Source organism: Pseudophryne corroboree (genome assembly GCF_028390025.1).
Source record: "Pseudophryne corroboree isolate aPseCor3 chromosome 3 unlocalized genomic scaffold, aPseCor3.hap2 SUPER_3_unloc_53, whole genome shotgun sequence".
NCBI lineage: Eukaryota > Metazoa > Chordata > Amphibia > Anura > Myobatrachidae > Pseudophryne > Pseudophryne corroboree.
The window spans coordinates 271,526-292,700 of NW_026967545.1; the positions used below are offsets into that span (position 1 = coordinate 271,526).

At 39.3% G+C, this 21,175-nt stretch overlaps 1 protein-coding gene across 1 annotated transcript in view; it reads left to right on the forward strand.

Annotated features, from left to right (window-relative positions):
- The window catches only part of LOC134984427 (pancreatic lipase-related protein 2-like), a gene marked incomplete at its 5' end in the record, with an annotated part of 628,781 nt that overhangs the window by 267,288 nt on the left and 340,318 nt on the right, over positions 1 to 21,175 (forward strand). The window lies entirely within an intron of this gene.

Consider the following 21,175-nt stretch of genomic DNA (forward strand, 5'->3'; position numbering starts at 1 on the left):
ATTTTGGCTGTGGCAGGCCTGCCACAGAATGTGCAAGCTGAATTGTATTACACATCCAACTAGCAAAAGTCTGCTTAAAAGCAAGAGCACCCAGTTTGTTGGGTGCATACAGGATAACAGCAAGTCAGTTTTCCTGACTCCAGCCGTCCTGGAACCTATATTTTCAGGGCCCTGACCACATCTAGCAACTTGGAGTCCTCCAAGTCCCTAGTAGGCGCAAGACACCACAATAAGCTGGTTCAGGTGAAACACTGACACCACCTTAGGGAGAGAACTGGGGACGAGTCCGCAACTCTGCCCTGTCCGAATGGACAAACAGATATGGGCTTTTTTGAGAAAAAAACCACCAATTTGACACTCGCCTGGTCCAGGCCAGGTCCAAGAGCATGTTCACTTTTCATGTGAGATGCTTCAAATCCACAGATTTGACTGGTTTTAAACCAATGTGTTTTGAGGAATCCCAGAACTACGTTGAGATCCCACAGTGCCACTGGAGGCACAAAAGGGGGTTGTATATGCAATACTCCCTTGACAAACTTCTGGACTTCAGGAACTGAAGCCAATTCTTTCTGGAAGAAAAATCGACAGGGCCGAAATTTGAACCTTAATGGACCCCAATTTGAGGCCCATAGACACTCCTGTTTGCAGGAAATGCAGGAATCGACCGAGTTGAAATTTCTTCGTGGGGCCTTCCTGGCCTCACACCACGCAACATATTTTCGCCACATGTGGTGATAATGTTGTGCGGTCACCTCCTTTCTGGCTTTGACCAGGGTAGGAATGACCTCTTCCTGAATGCCTTTTCCCTTAGGATCCGGCGTTTCACCGCCATGCCGTCAAACGCAGCTGCGGTAAGTCTTGGAACAGACATGGTACTTGCTGAAACAAGTCCCTTCTTAGCGGCAGAGGCCATAAGTCCTCTGTGAGCATCTCTTGAAGTTCCGGGTACCAAGTCCTTCTTGGCCAATCCGGAGCCATGAGTATAGTTCTTACTCCTCTACGTCTTATAATTCTCAGTACCTTAGGTATGAAAAGCAGAGGATGGAACACATACACCGACTGGTACACCCACGGTGTTATCAGAACGTCCACAGCTATTGCCTGAGGGTCTCTTAACCTGGCGCAATACCTGTCCCGTTTTTTGTTCAGACGGGACGCCATCATGTCCACCTTTGGTAATTCCCAACGGTTTACAATTATGTGGAAAACTTCCCCATGAAGTTCCCACTCTGCCGGGTGGAGGTCGTGCCTACTGAGGAAGTCTGCTTCCCAGTTTCCATTCCCGGAATGAAACACTGCTGACAGTGCTATCACATGATTTTCCGCCCAGCGAAAAGTCCTTGCAGTTTTTGCCACTGCCCTCCTGCTTCTTGTGCCGCCCTGTCTATTTACGTGGGCGACTGCCGTGATGTTTTATCCCACTGGATCAATACCGGCTGACCTTGAAGCAGAGGTCTTGCTAAGCTTAGAGCATTATAAATTTACCCTTAGCTATATTTATGTGGAGAAAAGTCTCCAGACTTGATCACACTCCCTGGAAATTTTTTCCTTGTGTGACTGCTCCCCAGCCTCTCGGGCTGGCCTCCGTGGTCACCAACATCCAAAACTGAATGCCGAATCTGCGGCCCTCTAGAAGATGAGCACTCTGTAACCACCACAGGAGAGACACCCTTGTCCTTGGATATAGGGTTATCCGCTGATGCATCTGAAGATGCGATCCGGACCATTTGTCCAGCAGATCCCACTGAAAAGTTCTTGCATGAAATCTGCCGACTGGAATTGCTTCGAAGGAAGTCACCATTTTTTTTACCATGGCCCTTGTGCAATGATGCACTGATTTTAGGAGGTTCCTGACTAGCTCGGATAACTCCCTGGCTTTCTCTTCCGGGAGAAACACCTTTTTCTGGACTGTGTCCAGAATCATCCCTAAGCACAGGAGACTTGTTGTCGGGATCAGCTGCGATTTTGGAATATTTAGAATCCACCCCTGCTGTTGTAACAGTATCCGAGATAGTGCTACTCCGACCTCCAACTGTTCCCTGGACTTTGCCCTTATCAGGAGATCGTCCAAGTAAGGGATAATTAAGACGCCTTTTCTTCGAAGAAGAACCATCATTTCGGCCATTACCTTGGTAAAGACCCGGGGTGCCGTGGACAATCCAAACGGCAGCGTCTGAAACTGATAGTGACAGTTCTGTACCACGAACCTGAGGTACCCTTAGTGATAAGGGCAAATTTGGGACATGGAGGTAAGCATCCCTGATGTCTCGGGACACCAGATAGTCCCCTTCTTCCCGGTTCGTTATCACTGCTCTGAGTGACTCCATCTTGATTTGAACCTTTGTAAGTGTTCAAATTTTTTTAGATTTAGAATAGGTCTCACCTAGCCTTCTGGCTTCAGTACCACAATATAGTGTGGAATAATACCCCTTTTCTTGTTGTAGGAGGGGTAATTTAATTATCACCTGCTGGGAATACAGCTCGTGAATTGTTTCCCATACTGCCTCCTTGTCGGAGGGAGACCTTGGTAAAGCAGACTTCAGGAGCCTGCGCAGGGGAAACGTCTCGACATTCCAATCTGTACCCCTGGGATACTACTTGTAGGATCCAGGGGTCCTGTACGGTCTCAGCGTCATGCTGAGAGCTTGTCAGAAGCGGTGGAACGCTTCTGTTCCTGGGAATGGGCTGCCTGCTGCAGTCTTCTTCCCTTTCCTCTATCCCTGGGCAGATATGACTCTTATAGGGACGAAAGGACTGAAGCTGAAAAGACGGTGTCTTTTTCTGCAGAGATGTGACTTAGGGTAAAAACGGTGGATTTTCCAGCAGTTGCCGTGGCCACCAGGTCCGATGGACCGACCCCAAATAACTCCTCTTCCTTTATACGGCAATACACCTTTGTGCCGTTTGGAATCTGCATCATCTGACCACTGTCGTGTCCATAAACATCTTCTGGCAGATATGGACATCGCACTTACTCTTGATGCCAGAGTGCAAATATCCCTCTGTGCATCTCGCATATATAGAAATGCATCCTTTAAATGCTCTATAGTCAATAAAATACTGTCCCTGTCAAGGGTATCAATATTTTTAGTCAGGGAATCCGACCAAGCCACCTCAGCTCTGCACATCCAGGCTGAGGCGATCGCTGGTCGCAGTATAACACCAGTATGTGTGTATATACTTTTTATGATATTTTTCCAGCCTCCTGTCAGCTGGCTCCTTGAGGACGGCCCTATCTATAGACGGTACCGCCACTTGTTCTGATAAGCGTGTGAGCGCCTTATCCACCCTAAGGGGTGTTTCCCAACGCGCCCTAACTTCTGGCGGGAAAGGGTATACCGCCCATATTTTCTATCGGGGGGAACCCACGCATCATCACACACTTCATTTAATTTATCTGATTCAGGAAAAACTACGGTAGTTTTTTCACATCCCACATAATACCCTCTTTTGTGGTACTTGTAGTATCAGAAATATGTAACACCTCCTTCATTGCCCTTAACGTGTGGCCCTAATAAGGAATACGTTTGTTTATTCACCGTCGACACTGGATTCAGTGTCCCTGTCTGTGTCTGTGTCGACCGACTAAAGTAAACGGGCGTTTTAAAACCCCTGACGGTGTTTTTGAGACGTCTGGACCGGTACTAATTGTTTGTCGGCCGTCTCATGTCGTCAACCGACCTTGGCGCGTGTTGACATTATCACGTAATTCCCTAAATAAGCCATCCATTCCGGTGTCGACTCCCTAGAGAGTGACATCACCATTACAGGCAATTGCTCCGCCTACTCACCAACATCGTCCTCATACATGTCGACACACACGTACCGACACACAGCACACACACAGGGAATGCTCTGATAGAGGACAGGACCTACTAGCCCTTTGGAGAGACAGAGGGAGAGTTTGCCAGCACACACCAAAAACGCTATAATTATATAGGGACAACCTTATATAAGTGTTTTCCCTTATAGCATCTTTTTTATATATTTCTAACGCCAAATTAGTGCCCCCCCTCTCTGTTTTAACCCTGTTTCTGTAGTGCAGTGCAGGGGAGAGCCTGGGAGCCTTCCCTCCAGCCTTTCTGTGAGGGAAAATGGCGCTGTGTGCTGAGGAGATAGGCCCCGCCCCTTTTTCGGCGGCCTCGTCTCCCGCTCTTAACGGATTCTGGCAGGGGTTAAATATCTCCATATAGCCCCCGGAGGCTATATGTGAGGTATTTTTAGCCAAAAATAGGTTTTCATTGCCTCCCAGGGCGCCCCCCTCCCAGCGCCCTGCACCCTCAGTGACTGCCGTGTGAAGTGTGCTGAGAGGAAATGGCGCACAGCTGCAGTGCTGTGCGCTACCTTAAGAAGACTGAGGAGTCTTCATGCCGCCGATTCTGGACCTTCTTCTTGTTTCAGCATCTGTAAGGGGGCCGGCGGCGAGGCTCCGGTGACCATCCAGGCTGTACCTGTGATCGTCCCTCTGGAGCTAATGTCCAGTAGCCAAAGAAGCCAATCCATCCTGCACGCAGGTGAGTACACTTCTTCTCCCCTAAGTCCCTCGTTGCAGTGATCCTGTTGCCAGCAGGACTCACTGTAAAATAAAAAACCTAAGCTAAACTTTTCTAAGCAGCTCTTTAGGAGAGCCACCTAGATTGCACCCTTCTCGGCCGGGCACAAAAATCTAACTGAGGCTTGGAGGAGGGTCATAGGGGGAGGAGCCAGTGCACACCACCTGATCCTAAAGCTTTACTTTTTGTGCCCTGTCTCCTGCGGAGCCGCTATTCCCCATGGTCCTTTCAGGAACCCCAGCATCCACTAGGACGATAGAGAAATAATGATTAGCAATACAATTTATATAGCTGCAGTACTTAAAATCTTTCCAACAATTAATGGTATTGCTGGACTGGATACTCCTCAGAATAATATCCTAAATTATTTAAATTATCCATGCATTAATCTATACATCTGTCTTCAAGTGGAGTATAATACTCACAACCACGTTTTTCAAAGTGTGTGTTCGTTACACCAGTCATAAATCCCTCTGGATTTCCTGCTTAGAAAAGAAAAGAGGAAGGAAGGGTCTTATTGAAATAATTCCCATCCACAATAATGGATGAGTACTCATACCTACACCACACGTTTGCTCGCTCTCTCTTCAAAGAAAAATAAATAAAGTCCTAATGCTGTTATAAATAACGTCGCTCCCGTATACTTTCAGACATGTTAAAAGTTCTGTAGGATATTAGCTTATAAGTACATAGTCTATTATCAATGATCAGAATCATCTCTATCTTGATTGAAGGGTTCATTCAAATACAACTCTGTGGTAGTAACAGTAGTAACAGTCTCTGTATTGTATCTCCATACAATTGCTTTTAGTGTTAGGTTCCTTTAAGCACTGGTCTCTGACCTTTTCATTTCATTGCAAGCTCATGGATCTAGGTGTCCTTCTTCTGCAGCCTTTGCAACGGCTGTATCAGAGTCAGCGGTACTTGCCAAGGACCATCCTATGCGATCTGTAATGGAACCAAAACATAAGCAACTTCTCACCATAACACCGTCTTCACTCTCTTAGTGATTGTCCTGTGCCGGACTGTGTGTTTTCGTGTTGGTTAAATATCTTTCCAAGGTTCTTGCAGCTTTTGATATTCTTGTAACTGTTTAAATAATTTGTGTGACACATTTGAATCGTCAAATCATTTAGTAGTTTTGAATCAGTCTCTGGATAATATATCTTTGCTGGATTCCAAAAAGAATAACAAAAAATGATATAGAAGAGAGACAAAGCAGAGGCTTAGGTGTAATTCTACCACTATTGAACCAACGATTGGACCATGCCATGATTCAAATTCTGCCTTTCCTGTCTCTTTTGTAGATTAATAATGCTTAATTCTTTAAACTTTCCTTGTCACATTATGACTTTTTATTCTCAACATTACACATATTAAACACAAAATATTTTTCAAACTCCTATAAACTCTATCTATCAGTAAAGAAACTTTACTGTCTTTGAAACAATAGCTCACACCTCTGGCCTTATTATTCATTTCTCAAATAATCCCTTAACACCTGTTACACATACTATAGTTCCTTTTTTTTTTTTGCATTAAACTATGTTGTATTAAAACAATGTTATTTTTAATCAACCCAATCATCTGCAGTAAACATGCTATAGCTTTCTTTATCACCATCACGACCCCTCTTATTATCACATAATTTGTTATTTTGGTCTCATGCCAAAACACAATGTACACTTCTCCATTAAACTTCATCCCACTATAGAAAGCTTGTGAATCTATTTCATGATAGTTACCCTTACATTTGCATAACTCATGACATTTCCCCTTAATGGCAACAACACTTTATTATTAATAATACTAATTCACTAATTCACCATCCCATTATCCCCTATGGATGCTCAAGAAATTATTCTCCTGTTAATCAGTTTGTTTGTTTTTTTTTTTCCCAATTCCTTTAAATGCAATGTAAAATGCGATGTAATCATTATAATTGTCTTACTCATCCACATTATATTCCTTATACTCCCCACTTTTGGGGGTGAGGAAGACAAGTATGCAGCTGTATCTAAGTTGTGGTGGATCCTGTGAATCATTAGCAGGAAACACTCTGAGCTGGGCATCACTGTGCCACCAGAGGAAACCCTACCAGGATAGGTTCTTGGACAGGGGAATCGGGTGACGAGGGTCAGTGAAGCAAGTAAAAGGACTGATACGCTGAATAAACCATCTGCGGTGGTGCCTAGGCTATTTTCAGCCTCGGACCCATGTTGCTTCTTTAAGCTAGCCCAACGCAATCCCATTATATGGTGAGAGATTTACATCTATCACACGGTCACTTTAACTGGTCCAGATTCACCCATGCACTTTATGTATGTAGTATGTCAGTGAGTTTATGTGTCCTAATAAACACATTTTTCATGGAACAAATCATTTGTTACAATTTCCCTGTTGGTTCATATATCCCCTATTGAATGAAGCGATATATCTTTAAATCTGAAATCCTTCTGTAAGCTACACTATTGCTATATTATATCTAAGTTGTATACTGTCAGAGGTAAAATGTACACATCATATAAAATCTACTGCTTAACCTCAGTATTAAACCTATATACTCAGTATTAAACATATATGTTCTTGCTTATGCATAAGTGGATGGTTTGGCTCTGACTGTGTATTCATAATGTTTTATTTATGATAAAGTGTAATATTGTATTACCTTCTATAATTTCTTTGGTTATGAACTTGAATGTATGCATATAGCATTTCCAAAAAAAAGATTACTGTATCTAGAGATTTATCATCTGGTCATACATATCTATCTATCAATAAATGTATACCCCAAGGCTCCACCCTCTAAGGGTTTTAACTATCTTTGGCCTAGCGCCAAATAATGATCTAGGTAGTTAACTATGTCAGCACACCGTTGACTTTTGTCTTGCGACACCTTGTGGTCTTTTCTGTAAGAAAACACAACTGTTTAGTATCTGACATCAATACTTCAAGTAATTTATAGCACAAAGGTATATCATCCACATACTGGTTACATTTCTTTACTTATTTCAACATATCATTCAGACTGGCCAGTCCACACAAACAATACGTTTTTTCATGCACACCCATTACTTCCTGTGCTTCCAAGCAAACTTTTCTTGGACTGTGTCCATCCTATGGAATGCCTTGGCACATATACATATTCACTGAAAAATCACTTACAAACTTAACAACGCTCCTATTTTCTGTATAACTATTCTATACAATCCTATCCCCACACTTCCTGGCTACGGAACCTGGTTCATCACTGCATATTGTGCAGTCCACTAAGAACTTTTGCAACGTATTATATCGATGCCTATACAATGAGATGGATTTTAGGAAGCATATTTTTTTACCTCACGAACCCAGGGTAAGTGATATATAGATATGCTATGCATCCAACTTAATCTGTTCCTACTTTATTCTTCCTGGAATCTTTAGAAATACCTCATCCGTGATGTAGTATATTTTTACACTGTAACTTTTACATTAGGTTTCTTCCACATAACTTTGAAGAATTGTCTAAAAGTATATTAATACTGGAATCGTAGTGATTAATTGCTTGTCGCAATGTTTGATTTACAGCATATACATTAAAGAATGCGTATTCCTTTATCTTTCCCTATGATTTTAGCTGCTGCTTCGAAAACTCTTTTCCCCCGTATAGCTCACCAGAGTTAGGGCGTTGTCTTCTTGACTGTCTGCCAGATGCAGATCTGTTAGCTTTAACGCTGTTAGCGCATCTCTAGCCCATATCTGTTGCTGGGATTTTTTTGTTCTTATATTTTCTGATTACAGTTATGCTGTAGAAAGAAATTGGCAGAATTTTCTACAGGTTATCTGGTTAAGATATTAGTTCTTATATTAAACTAGAGTAGATAGTTCGTATAACAAACATTTCTAGAGTATTGCTTATGCAGAGGTTCCCAAACTGTGTGCCGTAGCTACCTGGGGTGCCTAGGACACTTGTAGGGGTGCCCTGGGTTGATGGTCTAGTACCAATTCAAATTATCCAGTGCTGGTGGCTGCCAGTCATAAAATATGTGGCCAAACAGAAGCAAATATCCCTCACCACACAACTGACTCTAATGATGACATATAAACGCCATCTACTTAATGTAATATCTATTTTTACATTTCTCAATAATACATTTTTTTTTTCCTAGGGGTGTCGTGAAAAAAAAATTCTGATATTCTAGGGCCACATGATTAAGAAAAAATTTGGAAACCACTGACTTATGCTTATTATGATCTATCTTGTTAGATGAAAAAAATCAAAGCTCACTGAACACTTTTTTCTTTTTCTTTACTGCGTCATGGCTTACACTGCTGCTGGAAAGAAGGGGGCACGTTTCTGCGCTGTTACAGCTCTCCTAGCTCTCTGTGCTTTTACACAGCATTGGAAACTGAAGGGGTTTTCCTTTTTTTTTCTTTTTCTGCTGGCAGACCTTCTCACAATATATTGCATTAGAGAATATTTGCGTATTAAACAATACCATATGGAAGCTTCATTTCATAGTTAGATAGTAACATTAGATAAACACATATTGTTAACTACAGATCTGCCAAAAGCCATTTGAACACGGACATCAACTTTTGTTTCCTCCGTTCACAAATATATATATATATATATATATATATATATATACTTTATTTCAAAACTTGTAACCATGCCAATCACAGACAGAAGGTTTCTATTAGACACAGATCTGAGAATATACTTAACTGAACATTATGTCCCACACACAAAACCATAACACAAAAATTTAAATACAGTTTGCAAACTTCAATTTCTTGCAGATTTCAACAGTTTTGCCGATTTCAAAATACGCTTAGTATTGGTTGATCAGGCCAATATTATACAGCATGATTGAAATGCAAAACATAGACTGTACCCTTTGTCCCAGTACTATGCAAAATTTGTGCTTCTATGGAATATTTCTTCCATACATGATATGCACGCTTAGGGTTAATCCTCCCTGCCCTTCCCATACGCTGGAAAAATTCGCAATCCCTGCAATTTTTCACACACGCGACACGTCTGTCAACTGGGAAGCTGCAGTAGATCCTCTTATCACAGACTACTATCACAAAGCAACATGCCATGTTATGGTTGCTTAAAACAACCAGCAGCTCTTAGCAGCTCAGTATTGCAATATATATTTACACTCAAATACATATAATCCCTATAACCTCGGGTTGTTCACTCTATTTATTTAAAGTACTCTTCTTACACATGTGTAGCTGACTAACAAGGGGAGGTGGTCTATGTGCTTTTTACTTTATTTGGCCCTTGGTCCAAAGCACTTATTCACGCAATCATTCATAGAGTGAAAAAAAACCCCGGTCACTGTTTCTTTGCCCAAATACAAACTTTGAATTAATTTTGGTATTCTTATTTACATGCAACAGCATCTGTCAATCATCATTTCCGAGCTACTTGGTCCTTCAACCGATTTGGACATAATTTTTATATTAATTTTACAAACAAGCAACAACAAACAGGTCCCTGAGTTATTTTACTAGTTTTGCCAATCTCTCCACTCCTAATTATCATATTATAAAAAATACAATCACACAGACAGCTGGCAGGTATAGAAACAGCATGTACTGGAATACAGCACATACCATGGTATTCTATACTTACCAGTGCTGTAATGACTTGGGATGTTCCTTCCATCATCAGCTGCTGGCTGGCTGGCACACCCCTTTGAGAATTTGATGAAGAGATCGAGATCTATAGTCCCAACGATTGCGAGCCCCCATCTGTTGAATTCTCTTGGATTAACTAAATTAACCATCTTGTTGCTGTTTGGGTTGTTAGGTAAAAGAATAAATTGAAAATGGATTTATAAAAATCAATTATTATTTATTCAAAGGGCCACGCCCGTATACAGGGGAGAGGTAGCATTCTCTCGTCCTGTGTCAAATCATTTAACAACAACATACACGTATCAACAATGAGTTTTATATAATACACAGTTACGCCCCTTTTTGTATATCCCTCCCATATTATTTCATACTTCTGGAATACAATGTTAGGCAATAGTATTATGCAATATTGGGACAATTGTCAAGAATACTAACAAGATACCCGTGATATTCAACTGTGTCCATATTAGGAATTACATCTGGTCTCTATGAGCTTTTAGAAAGTGCGTAGTTGGAAACAATACTCAGCCAACAAAGTTGTTTTTCTCTCAGGGTGTGTATAAAGTTCAAGATGAATTTGCTATATCATCTAGCTAGAATCAAAATGGATTCTGTTATGCTTTCATATTATACTAGTGAATATGAGAACCCTTTGCTTATTGGATGTATACATAATATACGTACTATCCCGTAGTGCACACACATAACTGTTAGGCCTTCAGCAGGTTGCCTCAGTCCCAGTATTCGACAGAGTTTAGGGTTAAGATTAGAATTACTGTTACATTAGGATTGTGGTTAAGGTTAGAGTTTAGGGTTAAGGTTAGCATTAGTGTTACATTAGGATTGGGGTTAAAGTTAGAGTTTAGGGTTAAGGCTAGCATTAGTGTTACATTAGGATTGGGGTTAAGGAAAGCATTAGTGTTACATTAGGATTGGGGATAGGGTTAGAGTTTAGGGTTAAGGTTAGCATTAGTGTTACATTAGGATTGGTGTTTTTGCTTAGATTTTAGGGTTAAGCTAGCATTATTGTTATATTAGGATTGGGGTTAGGGTTAGAGTTTAGGGTTAAGGATTGCATTAGTGTTACATTAGGATTGGGGTAAGGGTTAGAGTTTAGGGTTAAGATTAGCGTTAGTGTTACATTAGGATTGAGGTTAAGGTTAGAGTATAGGGTTAAGGCTAGCATTAGTGTTACATTAGGATTGGGGTCAGGGTTAGAGTTTAGGCTTAAGGCTAGCATTAGTGTTATATTAGGATTGGGGTTAGGGTTAGCATTAGTGTTACATTAGGATTGGGGAAAGGGTTAGAGTTTAGGGTTAAGATTAGCATTAGTGTTACATTAGGATTGGGGTTAGGGTTAGAGTTTAGGGTTTAGATTAGCATTAGTGTTATATTAAGATTGGGGTTTAGGTTAGCATTAGTGTTACATTAGGATTGGGGTTAAGGTTAGAGTTTAGTGTTAAGGTTAGCATTAGTGTTACATTAGGATTGGGGTTAAGGTTATAGTCTAGGTTTAAGGTTAGCATTAGTGTTATATTAGGATTGGGGTTAGGGTTAGAGTTTAGGTTTAAGGCTAGCAGCAGTGTTATATTAGGATTGCGGTTAAGGTTATCATTAGTGTTACTTTAGATTTGGGGTTAGGTTTAGAGTTTAGGGTTAAGGCTTGCATTAGTGTTACAATAGGATGGAGGTTAGGGTTAGAGTTTAAGGTTAAGGCTAGCATTAGTGTTACATTAGGATTGGGGTTAGGGTTAGAGTTTAGGGTTAAGGTTAGCATTAGTGTTACATTAGGATTCAGGTTAAGGTTAGCATTAGTGTTACATTAGGATTGTGGTTAAGGTTAGAGTTTAGGGTTAAGGTTAGCATTAGTGTTACATTAGGATTGGGGTTAAATTTAGAGTTTAGGGTTAAGGCTAGAATTAGTGTTACATTAGGATTGGGGTTAGGGTTAGAGTTTAGGGTTAATGCTATCATTAGTGTTACATTAGGTATGGGGTTAGGGTTAGCATTAGTGTTACAATAGGATTGGGGTTAGGATTAGAGTTTAGGGTTAAAGTTAGCATTAATGTTACAATAGGATTGGGGTTAGGGTTAGAGTTTAGGGTTAAGGCTAGCAATAGTGTTACATTAGGATTCGGGTTAAGGTTAGCATTAGTGTTACATTAGGATTGGGGTTAAGGTTAGAGCTTAGGGTTAAGGTTAGTATTAGTGTTACATTAGGAATGGGGTTAAGGTTAGAGTTTAGGGTTAAGGCTAGAATTAGTGTTACATTAGGATTGGGGTTAGGGTTAGAGTTTAGGTTTAATGCTATCATTAGTGTTACATAAGGAATAGGGTTAGGGTTAGCATTAATGTTACAATAGGATTGGGGTTAGGATTAGAGTTTAGGGTTAAAGTTAGGGTTAGTGTTACATTAGGATTGGGGTTATGGTTAGAGTTTAGGGTTAAGGTTAGCATTAGTGTTACATTAGGATTGGGATTAGGGTTAGAGTTTAGGGTTAAGGCTAGCATTAGTGTTACATTAGGATTGGGGTTAGGGTTAGAGTTTAGTGTTAAGGCTAGCATTAGTGTTACAATAGGATTAGGGTTAAGGTTAGAGTTTAGAGTTAAGATTAGCATTAGTGTTACATTAGGATTGGGGTTAAGGTTAAAGTTTAGGGTTAAGGCTAGCATTAGAGTTACAATAGGATTAGGGTTAGAGTTTAGGGTTAAGGTTAGCATTAGTGTTACAATAGGATTAGTGTTAAGGTTAGGGCTAGGTTTAAGGTTAGCATTAGTGTTACAATAGGATTAGAGTTAAGGTTAGGGCTAGGGTTAAGGTTAGAATTAGTGTTTCATTAGGATTAGGGTTAAGGTTAGGGTTAAGGTTAGCATTAGTGTTTCATTAGGATTGGGGTTAAGGCTTGCATTAGTGTTACATTAGGATTGGGGTTAGGGTTAGAGTTTAGGGTTAAGGCTAGCATTAGTGTTACATTAGGATTGGGGTTAAGGCTAGCATTAGAGTCACATTAGGATTGGGGTTAGGGTTATAGTTTAGGGTTAAGGTTAGCATTAGTGTTACAATAGGATTAGTGTTAAGGTTAGGGCTAGGTTTAAGGTTAGCATTAGTGTTACAATAGGATTAGAGTTAAGGTTAGGGCTAGGGTTAAGGTTAGAATTAGTGTTTCATTAGGATTAGGGTTAAGGTTAGGGTTAAGGTTAGCATTAGTGTTTCATTAGGATTGGGGTTAAGGCTTGCATTAGTGTTACATTAGGATTGGGGTTAGGGTTAGAGTTTAGGGTTAAGGCTAGCATTAGTGTTACATTAGGATTGGGGTTAAGGCTAGCATTAGTGTCACATTAGGATTGGGGTTAGGGTTATAGTTTAGGGTTAAGGTTAGCATTAGTGTTATATTAGGATTGGGGTTAGGTTAGTGTTAAGGGTTAAGGTTAGTGTTACATTAAGATTAGGGTTAATGTTACAGGTTAAGGTTAGGGCTAGGGTTAAGGTTAGCATTAGTGTTACAATAGGATTAGGGTTAAGGTTAGGGCTAGGGTTAAGTTTAGCATTAGTGTTACATTAGGATTGGGGTTAGAGTTTAGGGTTAAGATTAGCATTACTGTTACATTAGGATTGGGGTTAAGGGTAGAGTTTAGGGTTAAGGTTAGCATTAGTGTTACATTAGGATTGGGGTTAAGGTTAGAATTTAGGTTAAGGCTAGCATTAGTGTTATATTAGGATTGGGGTTAGAGGTTAGGGTTAAGATTAGAATTACTGTTACATTAGGATTAGGGTTAAATTTATAGTTTAGGGTTAAGGCTAGAATTAGTGTTACATTAGGATTGGGGTTAGGGTTATCATTAGTGTTATATCAGGATTGGGGTTAGGGTTAGAGTATACGGTTAAGGTTAGCATTAGTGTTACATTAGGATTGGGGTTAGGGTTAGAGTTTAGGGTTAAGGTTACCATTAGTGTTACATTAGGATTGGGGTTAGGGTTAGAGTTTAGGGTTAAGGCTAGCATTAGTGTTACATTAGGATTGGGGTTAGGGTTAGAGTTTAGGGTTAAGATTAGCATTAGTGTTACATTAGGATTGGGGTTAAGGTTAGAGTTTAGGGTTAAGGCTAGCATTAGTGTTACATTAGGATTGGGGTTAGGGTTAGAGTTTAGTGTGAAGGCTAGCTTTAGTGTTACATTAGGACTGGGGTTAGGGTTAGCATTAGTGTTACATTAGGATTGGGATTAGGGTTAGAGTTTAGGGTTAATGTTAGCATTAGTTTTACATTAGAATTGGGGTTAGGGTTAGAGTTTAGGGTTAAGGCTAGCGTTAGTGTTACATTAGGATTGGGATTAGGGTTAGAGTTTAGTGTTAAGGCTACCATTAGTGTTACATTTGGATTGGGGTTAGGGTTAGAGTTTAGGATTAAGGGAAGAATTAGTGTTACATTAGGGTTAGGGTTAGAGTTTAGGGTTAAGGCTAGCATTAGTGTTAGATTAGGATTGGGGTTAGGTTTAGAGTTTAGGGTAAAGGCTAGCAATAGTGTTACAATAGGATTAGGGTTAGAGTTTAGGGTTAAGGTTAGTATTAGTGTTACAATAGAATTGGGGTTAAGGTTAGAGTTTAGGGTTAAGATTAGCATTTGTGTTACATTAGAATTGGGGTTAAGGTTAGAGTTTAGGGTTAAGATTAGCATTAGTATTACATTAGGATTGGGGTTAAAGATAGTATTAGTGTTACATTAGGATTGGGGTTAGGGTTAGAGTTTAGGGTTAAGGTTAGCATTAGTGTTATATTAGGATTGGTGCTTAGGTTTAGAGTTTAGGTTTAAGGTTAGTGTCACATTAAGATTAGGGTTAATGTTACAGGTTAAGTTTAGGGCTAGGGTTAAGGTTAGAATTAGTGTTTCAATAGGATTAGGGTTAAGGTTAGGGCTAGGGTTAAGGTTAACATTAGTGTTACAATAGGATTGAGGTTAAGGTTAGGTCTAGGGTTCATTTTAGAATTAGTGTTACATTAGGATTAGGGTTAAGGTTAGGGTTAGGATTAGGGTTAAGGTTAGCATTAGTGTTACATTAGGATTGGGGTTAGCGTTTAGGGTTAAGATTAGAATTACTGTTACATTAGGATTGTGGTTAAGGTTAGAGTTTAGGGTTAAGGTTAGCATTAGTGTTACATTAGGATTGGGGTTAAAGTTAGAGTTTAGGGTTAAGGCTAGCATTAGTGTTACATTAGGATTGGGGTTAAGGAAAGCATTAGTGTTACATTAGGATTGGGGATAGGGTTAGAGTTTAGGGTTAAGGTTAGCATTAGTGTTACATTAGGATTGGTGTTTTTGCTTAGATTTTAGGGTTAAGCTAGCATTATTGTTATATTAGGATTGGGGTTAGGGTTAGAGTTTAGGGTTAAGGATTGCATTAGTGTTACATTAGGATTGGGGTAAGGGTTAGAGTTTAGGGTTAAGATTAGCGTTAGTGTTACATTAGGATTGGGGTCAGGGTTAGAGTTTAGGCTTAAGGCTAGCATTAGTGTTATATTAGGATTGGGGTTAGGGTTAGCATTAGTGTTACATTAGGATTGGGGAAAGGGTTAGAGTTTAGGGTTAAGATTAGCATTAGTGTTACATTAGGATTGGGGTTAGGGTTAGAGTTTAGGGTTTAGATTAGCATTAGTGTTATATTAAGATTGGGGTTTAGGTTAGCATTAGTGTTACATTAGGATTGGGGTTAAGGTTAGAGTTTAGTGTTAAGGTTAGCATTAGTGTTACATTAGGATTGGGGTTAAGGTTATAGTCTAGGTTTAAGGTTAGCATTAGTGTTATATTAGGATTGGGGTTAGGGTTAGAGTTTAGGTTTAAGGCTAGCAGCAGTGTAATATTAGGATTGGGGTTAAGGTTATCATTAGTGTTACTTTAGATTTGGGGTTAGGTTTAGAGTTTAGGGTTAAGGCTTGCATTAGTGTTACAATAGGATGGAGGTTAGGGTTAGAGTTTAAGGTTAAGGCTAGCATTAGTGTTACATTAGGATTGGGGTTAGGGTTAGAGTTTAGGGTTAAGGTTAGCATTAGTGTTACATTAGGATTCGGGTTAAGGCTAGCATTAGTGTTACATTAGGATTGTGGTTAAGGTTAGAGTTTAGGGTTAAGGTTAGCATTAGTGTTACATTAGGATTGGGGTTATATTTAGAGTTTAGGGTTAAGGCTAGAAATAGTGTTACATTAGGATTGGGGTTAGGGTTAGAGTTTAGGGTTAATGCTATCATTAGTGTTACATTAGGTATGGGGTTAGGGTTAGCATTAGTGTTACAATAGGATTGGGGTTAGGATTAGAGTTTAGGGTTAAAGTTAGCATTAATGTTACATTAGGATTGGGGTTAGGGTTAGAGTTTAGGGTTAAGGCTAGCAATAGTGTTACATTAGGATTCGGGTTAAGGTTAGCATTAGTGTTACATTAGGATTGGGGTTAAGGTTAGAGTTTAGGGTTAAGGTTAGTATTAGTGTTACATTAGGAATGGGGTTAAGGTTAAAGTTTAGGGTTAAGGCTAGAATTAGTGTTACATTAGGATTGGGGTTAGGGTTAGAGTTTAGGTTTAATGCTATCATTAGTGTTACATAAGGAATGGGGTTAGGGTTAGCATTAGTGTTACAATAGGATTGGGGTTAGGATTAGAGTTTAGGGTTAAAGTTAGGGTTAGTGTTACATTAGGATTGGGGTTATGGTTAGAGTTTAGGGTTAAGGTTAGCATTAGTGTTACATTAGGATTGGGATTAGGGTTAGAGTTTAGGGTTAAGGCTAGCATTAGTGTTACATTAGGATTGGGGTTAGGGTTAGAGTTTAGTGTTAAGGCTAGCATTAGTGTTACAATAGGATTAGGGTTAAGGTTAGAGTTTAGAGTTAAGATTAGCATTAGTGTTACATTAGGATTGGGGTTAAGGTTAAAGTTTAGGGTTAAGGCTAGCATTAGTGTTACAATAGGATTAGGGTTAGAGTTTAGGGTTAAGGTTAGCATTAGTGTTACAATAGGATTAGTGTTAAGGTTAGGGCTAGGTTTAAGGTTAGCATTAGTGTTACAATAGGATTAGAGTTAAGGTTAGGGCTAGGGTTAAGGTTAGAATTAGTGTTTCATTAGGATTAGGGTTAAGGTTAGGGTTAAGGTTAGCATTAGTGTTTCATTAGGATTGGGGTTAAGGCTTGCATTAGTGTTACATTAGGATTGGGGTTAGGGTTAGAGTTTAGGGTTAAGGCTAGCATTAGTGTTACATTAGGATTGGGGTTAAGGCTAGCATTAGTGTCACATTAGGATTGGGGTTAGGGTTATAGTTTAGGGTTAAGGTTAGCATTAGTGTTACAATAGGATTAGTGTTAAGGTTAGGGCTAGGTTTAAGGTTAGCATTAGTGTTACAATAGGATTAGAGTTAAGGTTAGGGCTAGGGTTAAGGTTAGAATTAGTGTTTCATTAGGATTAGGGTTAAGGTTAGGGTTAAGGTTAGCATTAGTGTTTCATTAGGATTGGGGTTAAGGCTTGCATTAGTGTTACATTAGGATTGGGGTTAGGGTTAGAGTTTAGGGTTAAGGCTAGCATTAGTGTTACATTAGGATTGGGGTTAAGGCTAGCATTAGTGTCACATTAGGATTGGGGTTAGGGTTATAGTTTAGGGTTAAGGTTAGCATTAGTGTTATATTAGGATTGGGGTTAGGTTAGTGTTAAGGGTTAAGGTTAGTGTTACATTAAGATTAGGGTTAATGTTACAGGTTAAGGTTAGGGCTAGTGTTAAGGTTAGCATTAGTGTTACAATAGGATTAGGGTTAAGGTTAGGGCTAGGGTTAAGTTTAGCATTAGTGTTACATTAGGATTGGGGTTAGAGTTTAGGGTTAAGATTAGCATTACTGTTACATTAGGATTGGGGTTAAGGTTAGAGTTTAGGTTAAGGCTAGCATTAGTGTTATATTAGGATTGGGGTTAGAGGTTAGGGTTAAGATTAGAATTACTGTTACATTAGGATTGGGGTTAGTCTTAGAGTTTAGGGTTAAGGCTAGAATTAGTGTTACATTAGGATTGGGGTTAGGGTTATCATTAGTGTTACATTAGGATTGGGGTTAGGGTTAGAGTATACGGTTAAGGTTAGCATTAGTGTTACATTAGGATTGGGGTTAGGGTTAGAGTTTACGGTTAAGGTTAGCATTAGTGTTACATTAGGATTGGGGTTAGGGTTAGAGTTTAGGGTTAAGGCTAGCATTAGTGTTACATTAGGATTGGGGTTAAGGTTAGAGTTTAGGGTTAAGATTAGCATTAGTGTTACATTAGGATTGGGGTTAGGTATAGAGTTTAGGTTTAAGGGTAGAATTAGTGTTACATTAGGATTGGGGTTAGGGTTAGAGTTTAGGGTTAAGGATTGCATTAGTGTTACATAAGGATTGGGGTTAGGGTTAGAGTTTAGGGTTAAGGCTAGCATTAGTGTAATATTAGGATAAGGGTTATGGTTAGCATTAGTGTTACATTAGGATTGGGGTTAGGTTTAGAGTTTAGGGTTAAGATTAGCATTAGTGTTACATTAGGATTGGGGTTAGGGTTAGAGTTTAGGGTTAAGGCTAGCATTAGTGTTATATTAGGATTGGGTTTAAAGTTAGTCTAGGCTTAAGGCTAGCATTAGTGTTACATTTGGATTGGGGTTAGGGTTAGAGTTTAGGGTAAAGGTTAGCATTCGTGTTATATTAGGATTGGGGTCAAGGTTAGCATTAGTGTTACATTAGGATTGGGGTTAGGCTTAGAATTCACGGTTAAGGCTAGCATTATTGTTATATTAGGACTGGGGTTAGGGTTAGCGTTTAGGGTTAAGGATTGCATTAATGTTTTATTAGGATTGGGGTTAGGGTTAGCATTAGTGTTACATTAGGATTGGGGTTAGGGTTAGTGATTAGGGTTAGGGCTAGAATTAGTGTTACATTAGGATTGGGTTAGGGTTAGAGTAAAGGGTTAGGGGTAGTATTAGTTTTACATTAGGATTGGGGTTAGGGTTAGAGTTTAGGGTTAGGGGTAGAATTAGTGTTACATTAGGATTGGGGTAAGGTTTAAAGTTTAGGGTTAAGGCTAGCAGTAGTGTTACATTAGGATTAGGGTTAGGGTTAGAGTTTAGGGTTAGTGGTAGAATTAGTGTTACATTAGGATTGGGGTTAGGGTTAGAGTTTAGGGTTAAAGCTAGCATTAGTGTTACATTAGGTTTGGGGTTAAGGTTAGCATTAGTGTTACATTAGGATTGGGGTTAAGATTAGAGTTTAGGGTTAAGGCTAGCATTAGTGTTACAATAGGATTAGGGTTAGAGTTTAGGGTTAAGATTAGCATTAGTGTTACAATAGGAATAGGATTAAGGTTAGGGCTAGGTTTAAGGTTAGAATTAGTGTTTCATTAGAATTAGGGTTAAGGTTTGGGTTAGGGTTAAGATTAGCATTAGTGTTACATTAGGATTGGGGTTAAGGTTAGAGTTTAGGGTTAAGGTTAGCATTAATGTTACATTAGTATTGGGGTTGAAGTTAGAGTTTAGGGTTAAGGCTAGCATTAGTGTTACATTAGGATTGGGGTTAGGGTTAAAGTTTAGGGTTAAGGCTAGCATTAGTGTTACATTAGGATTGGGGTTAGGGTTAGCATTAGTGTTACATTAGGATTGGGGTTAGGGTTAGAGTTTACGGTTAAGGTTAGCATTATTGCTACATTAGGATTGGGGTTAGGGTTAGAGTATAGGTTTATGGTTAGCATTAGTGTTATATTAGGATTGGGGTTAAGGTTAGCATTAGTGTTACAATAATATTGGGGTTAGGTTTAGAGTTTAGGCTTAACGCTAGCATTATTGTTATATTAGGATTGGGGTTAGGGTTAGAGTTTAGGGTTAGTGGTAGAATTAGTGTTACATTAGGATTGGGGTAAGGGTTAGAGTTTAGGGTTAAAGCTAGCATTAGTGTTACATTAGGATTGGGGTTAAATTTAGAGTTTAGGGTTAAGATTAGCATTAGTGTTACATTAGGATTGGGATTAGGGTTAGAGTTTAGGGTTAAAGCTAGCATTAGTGTTACATTTGGTTTGGGGTTAAGGTTAGCATTAGTGTTACATTAGGTTTGGGGTTAAGGTTAGAGTTTAGGGTTAAGGCTAGCATTAGTGTTACATTAGGATTAGATTAAGGTTAGGGCTAGGGTTAAGGTTAGCATTAGTGTTACAATAGGATTAGGGTTAGAGTTTAGGGTTAAGATTAGCATTAGTGTTACAATAGGAATAGGATTAAGGTTAGGGCTAGGTTTAAGGTTAGAATTAGTGTTTCATTAGAATTAGGGTTAAGGTTAGGGTTAGGGTTAAGATTAGCATTAGTGTTACATTAGGATTGTGTTTAGGGTTAGAGTTTAGGGTTATGACTAGCATTACTGTTACATTAGGATTGGGGTTAGGGTTAGAGTTTAAGGTTAAGGGTAGAATTAGTGTTACATTAGGATTGTGGTTAGATTTAGAGTTTAGGGTTAAGGCTAGCATTATTGTTATATTAGGGTTAGGGTTAGAGGTTAGGGTTAAGATTAGCATTAGTGTTACATTAGGATTGGGGTTAAGGTTAGCATTAGTGTTACATTAGGATTGGGGTTAGAGTTTAGGGTTAAGGCTAGCATTAGTGTTATATTAGGATTGGGGTTAGGTTACAGTTTAGGGTTAAGGTTATTGTTACATTAAAATTAGGGTTATTGTTACAGGTGAAGGTTAGGGTTAAGGTTAGCATTAGTGTTACAATAGGATTAGGGTTAAGGTTAGGGCTAGGGTTAAGGTTATAATTAGTGTTACATTAGGGTTAGAGTTTAGGGTTAAGGTTAGCATTAGTGTTATATTAGGATTGGGGTTAGGGTTAGAGTTTAGGGTTAAGGTTAGCATTAGTGTTATATTAGGATTGGGGTTAGGTTAGAGTTTAGGGTTAACGAAGGTTAGTGTTACATTAAGATTAGGGTTAATGTTACAGGTTAAGGTTAGGGCTAGGGTTAAG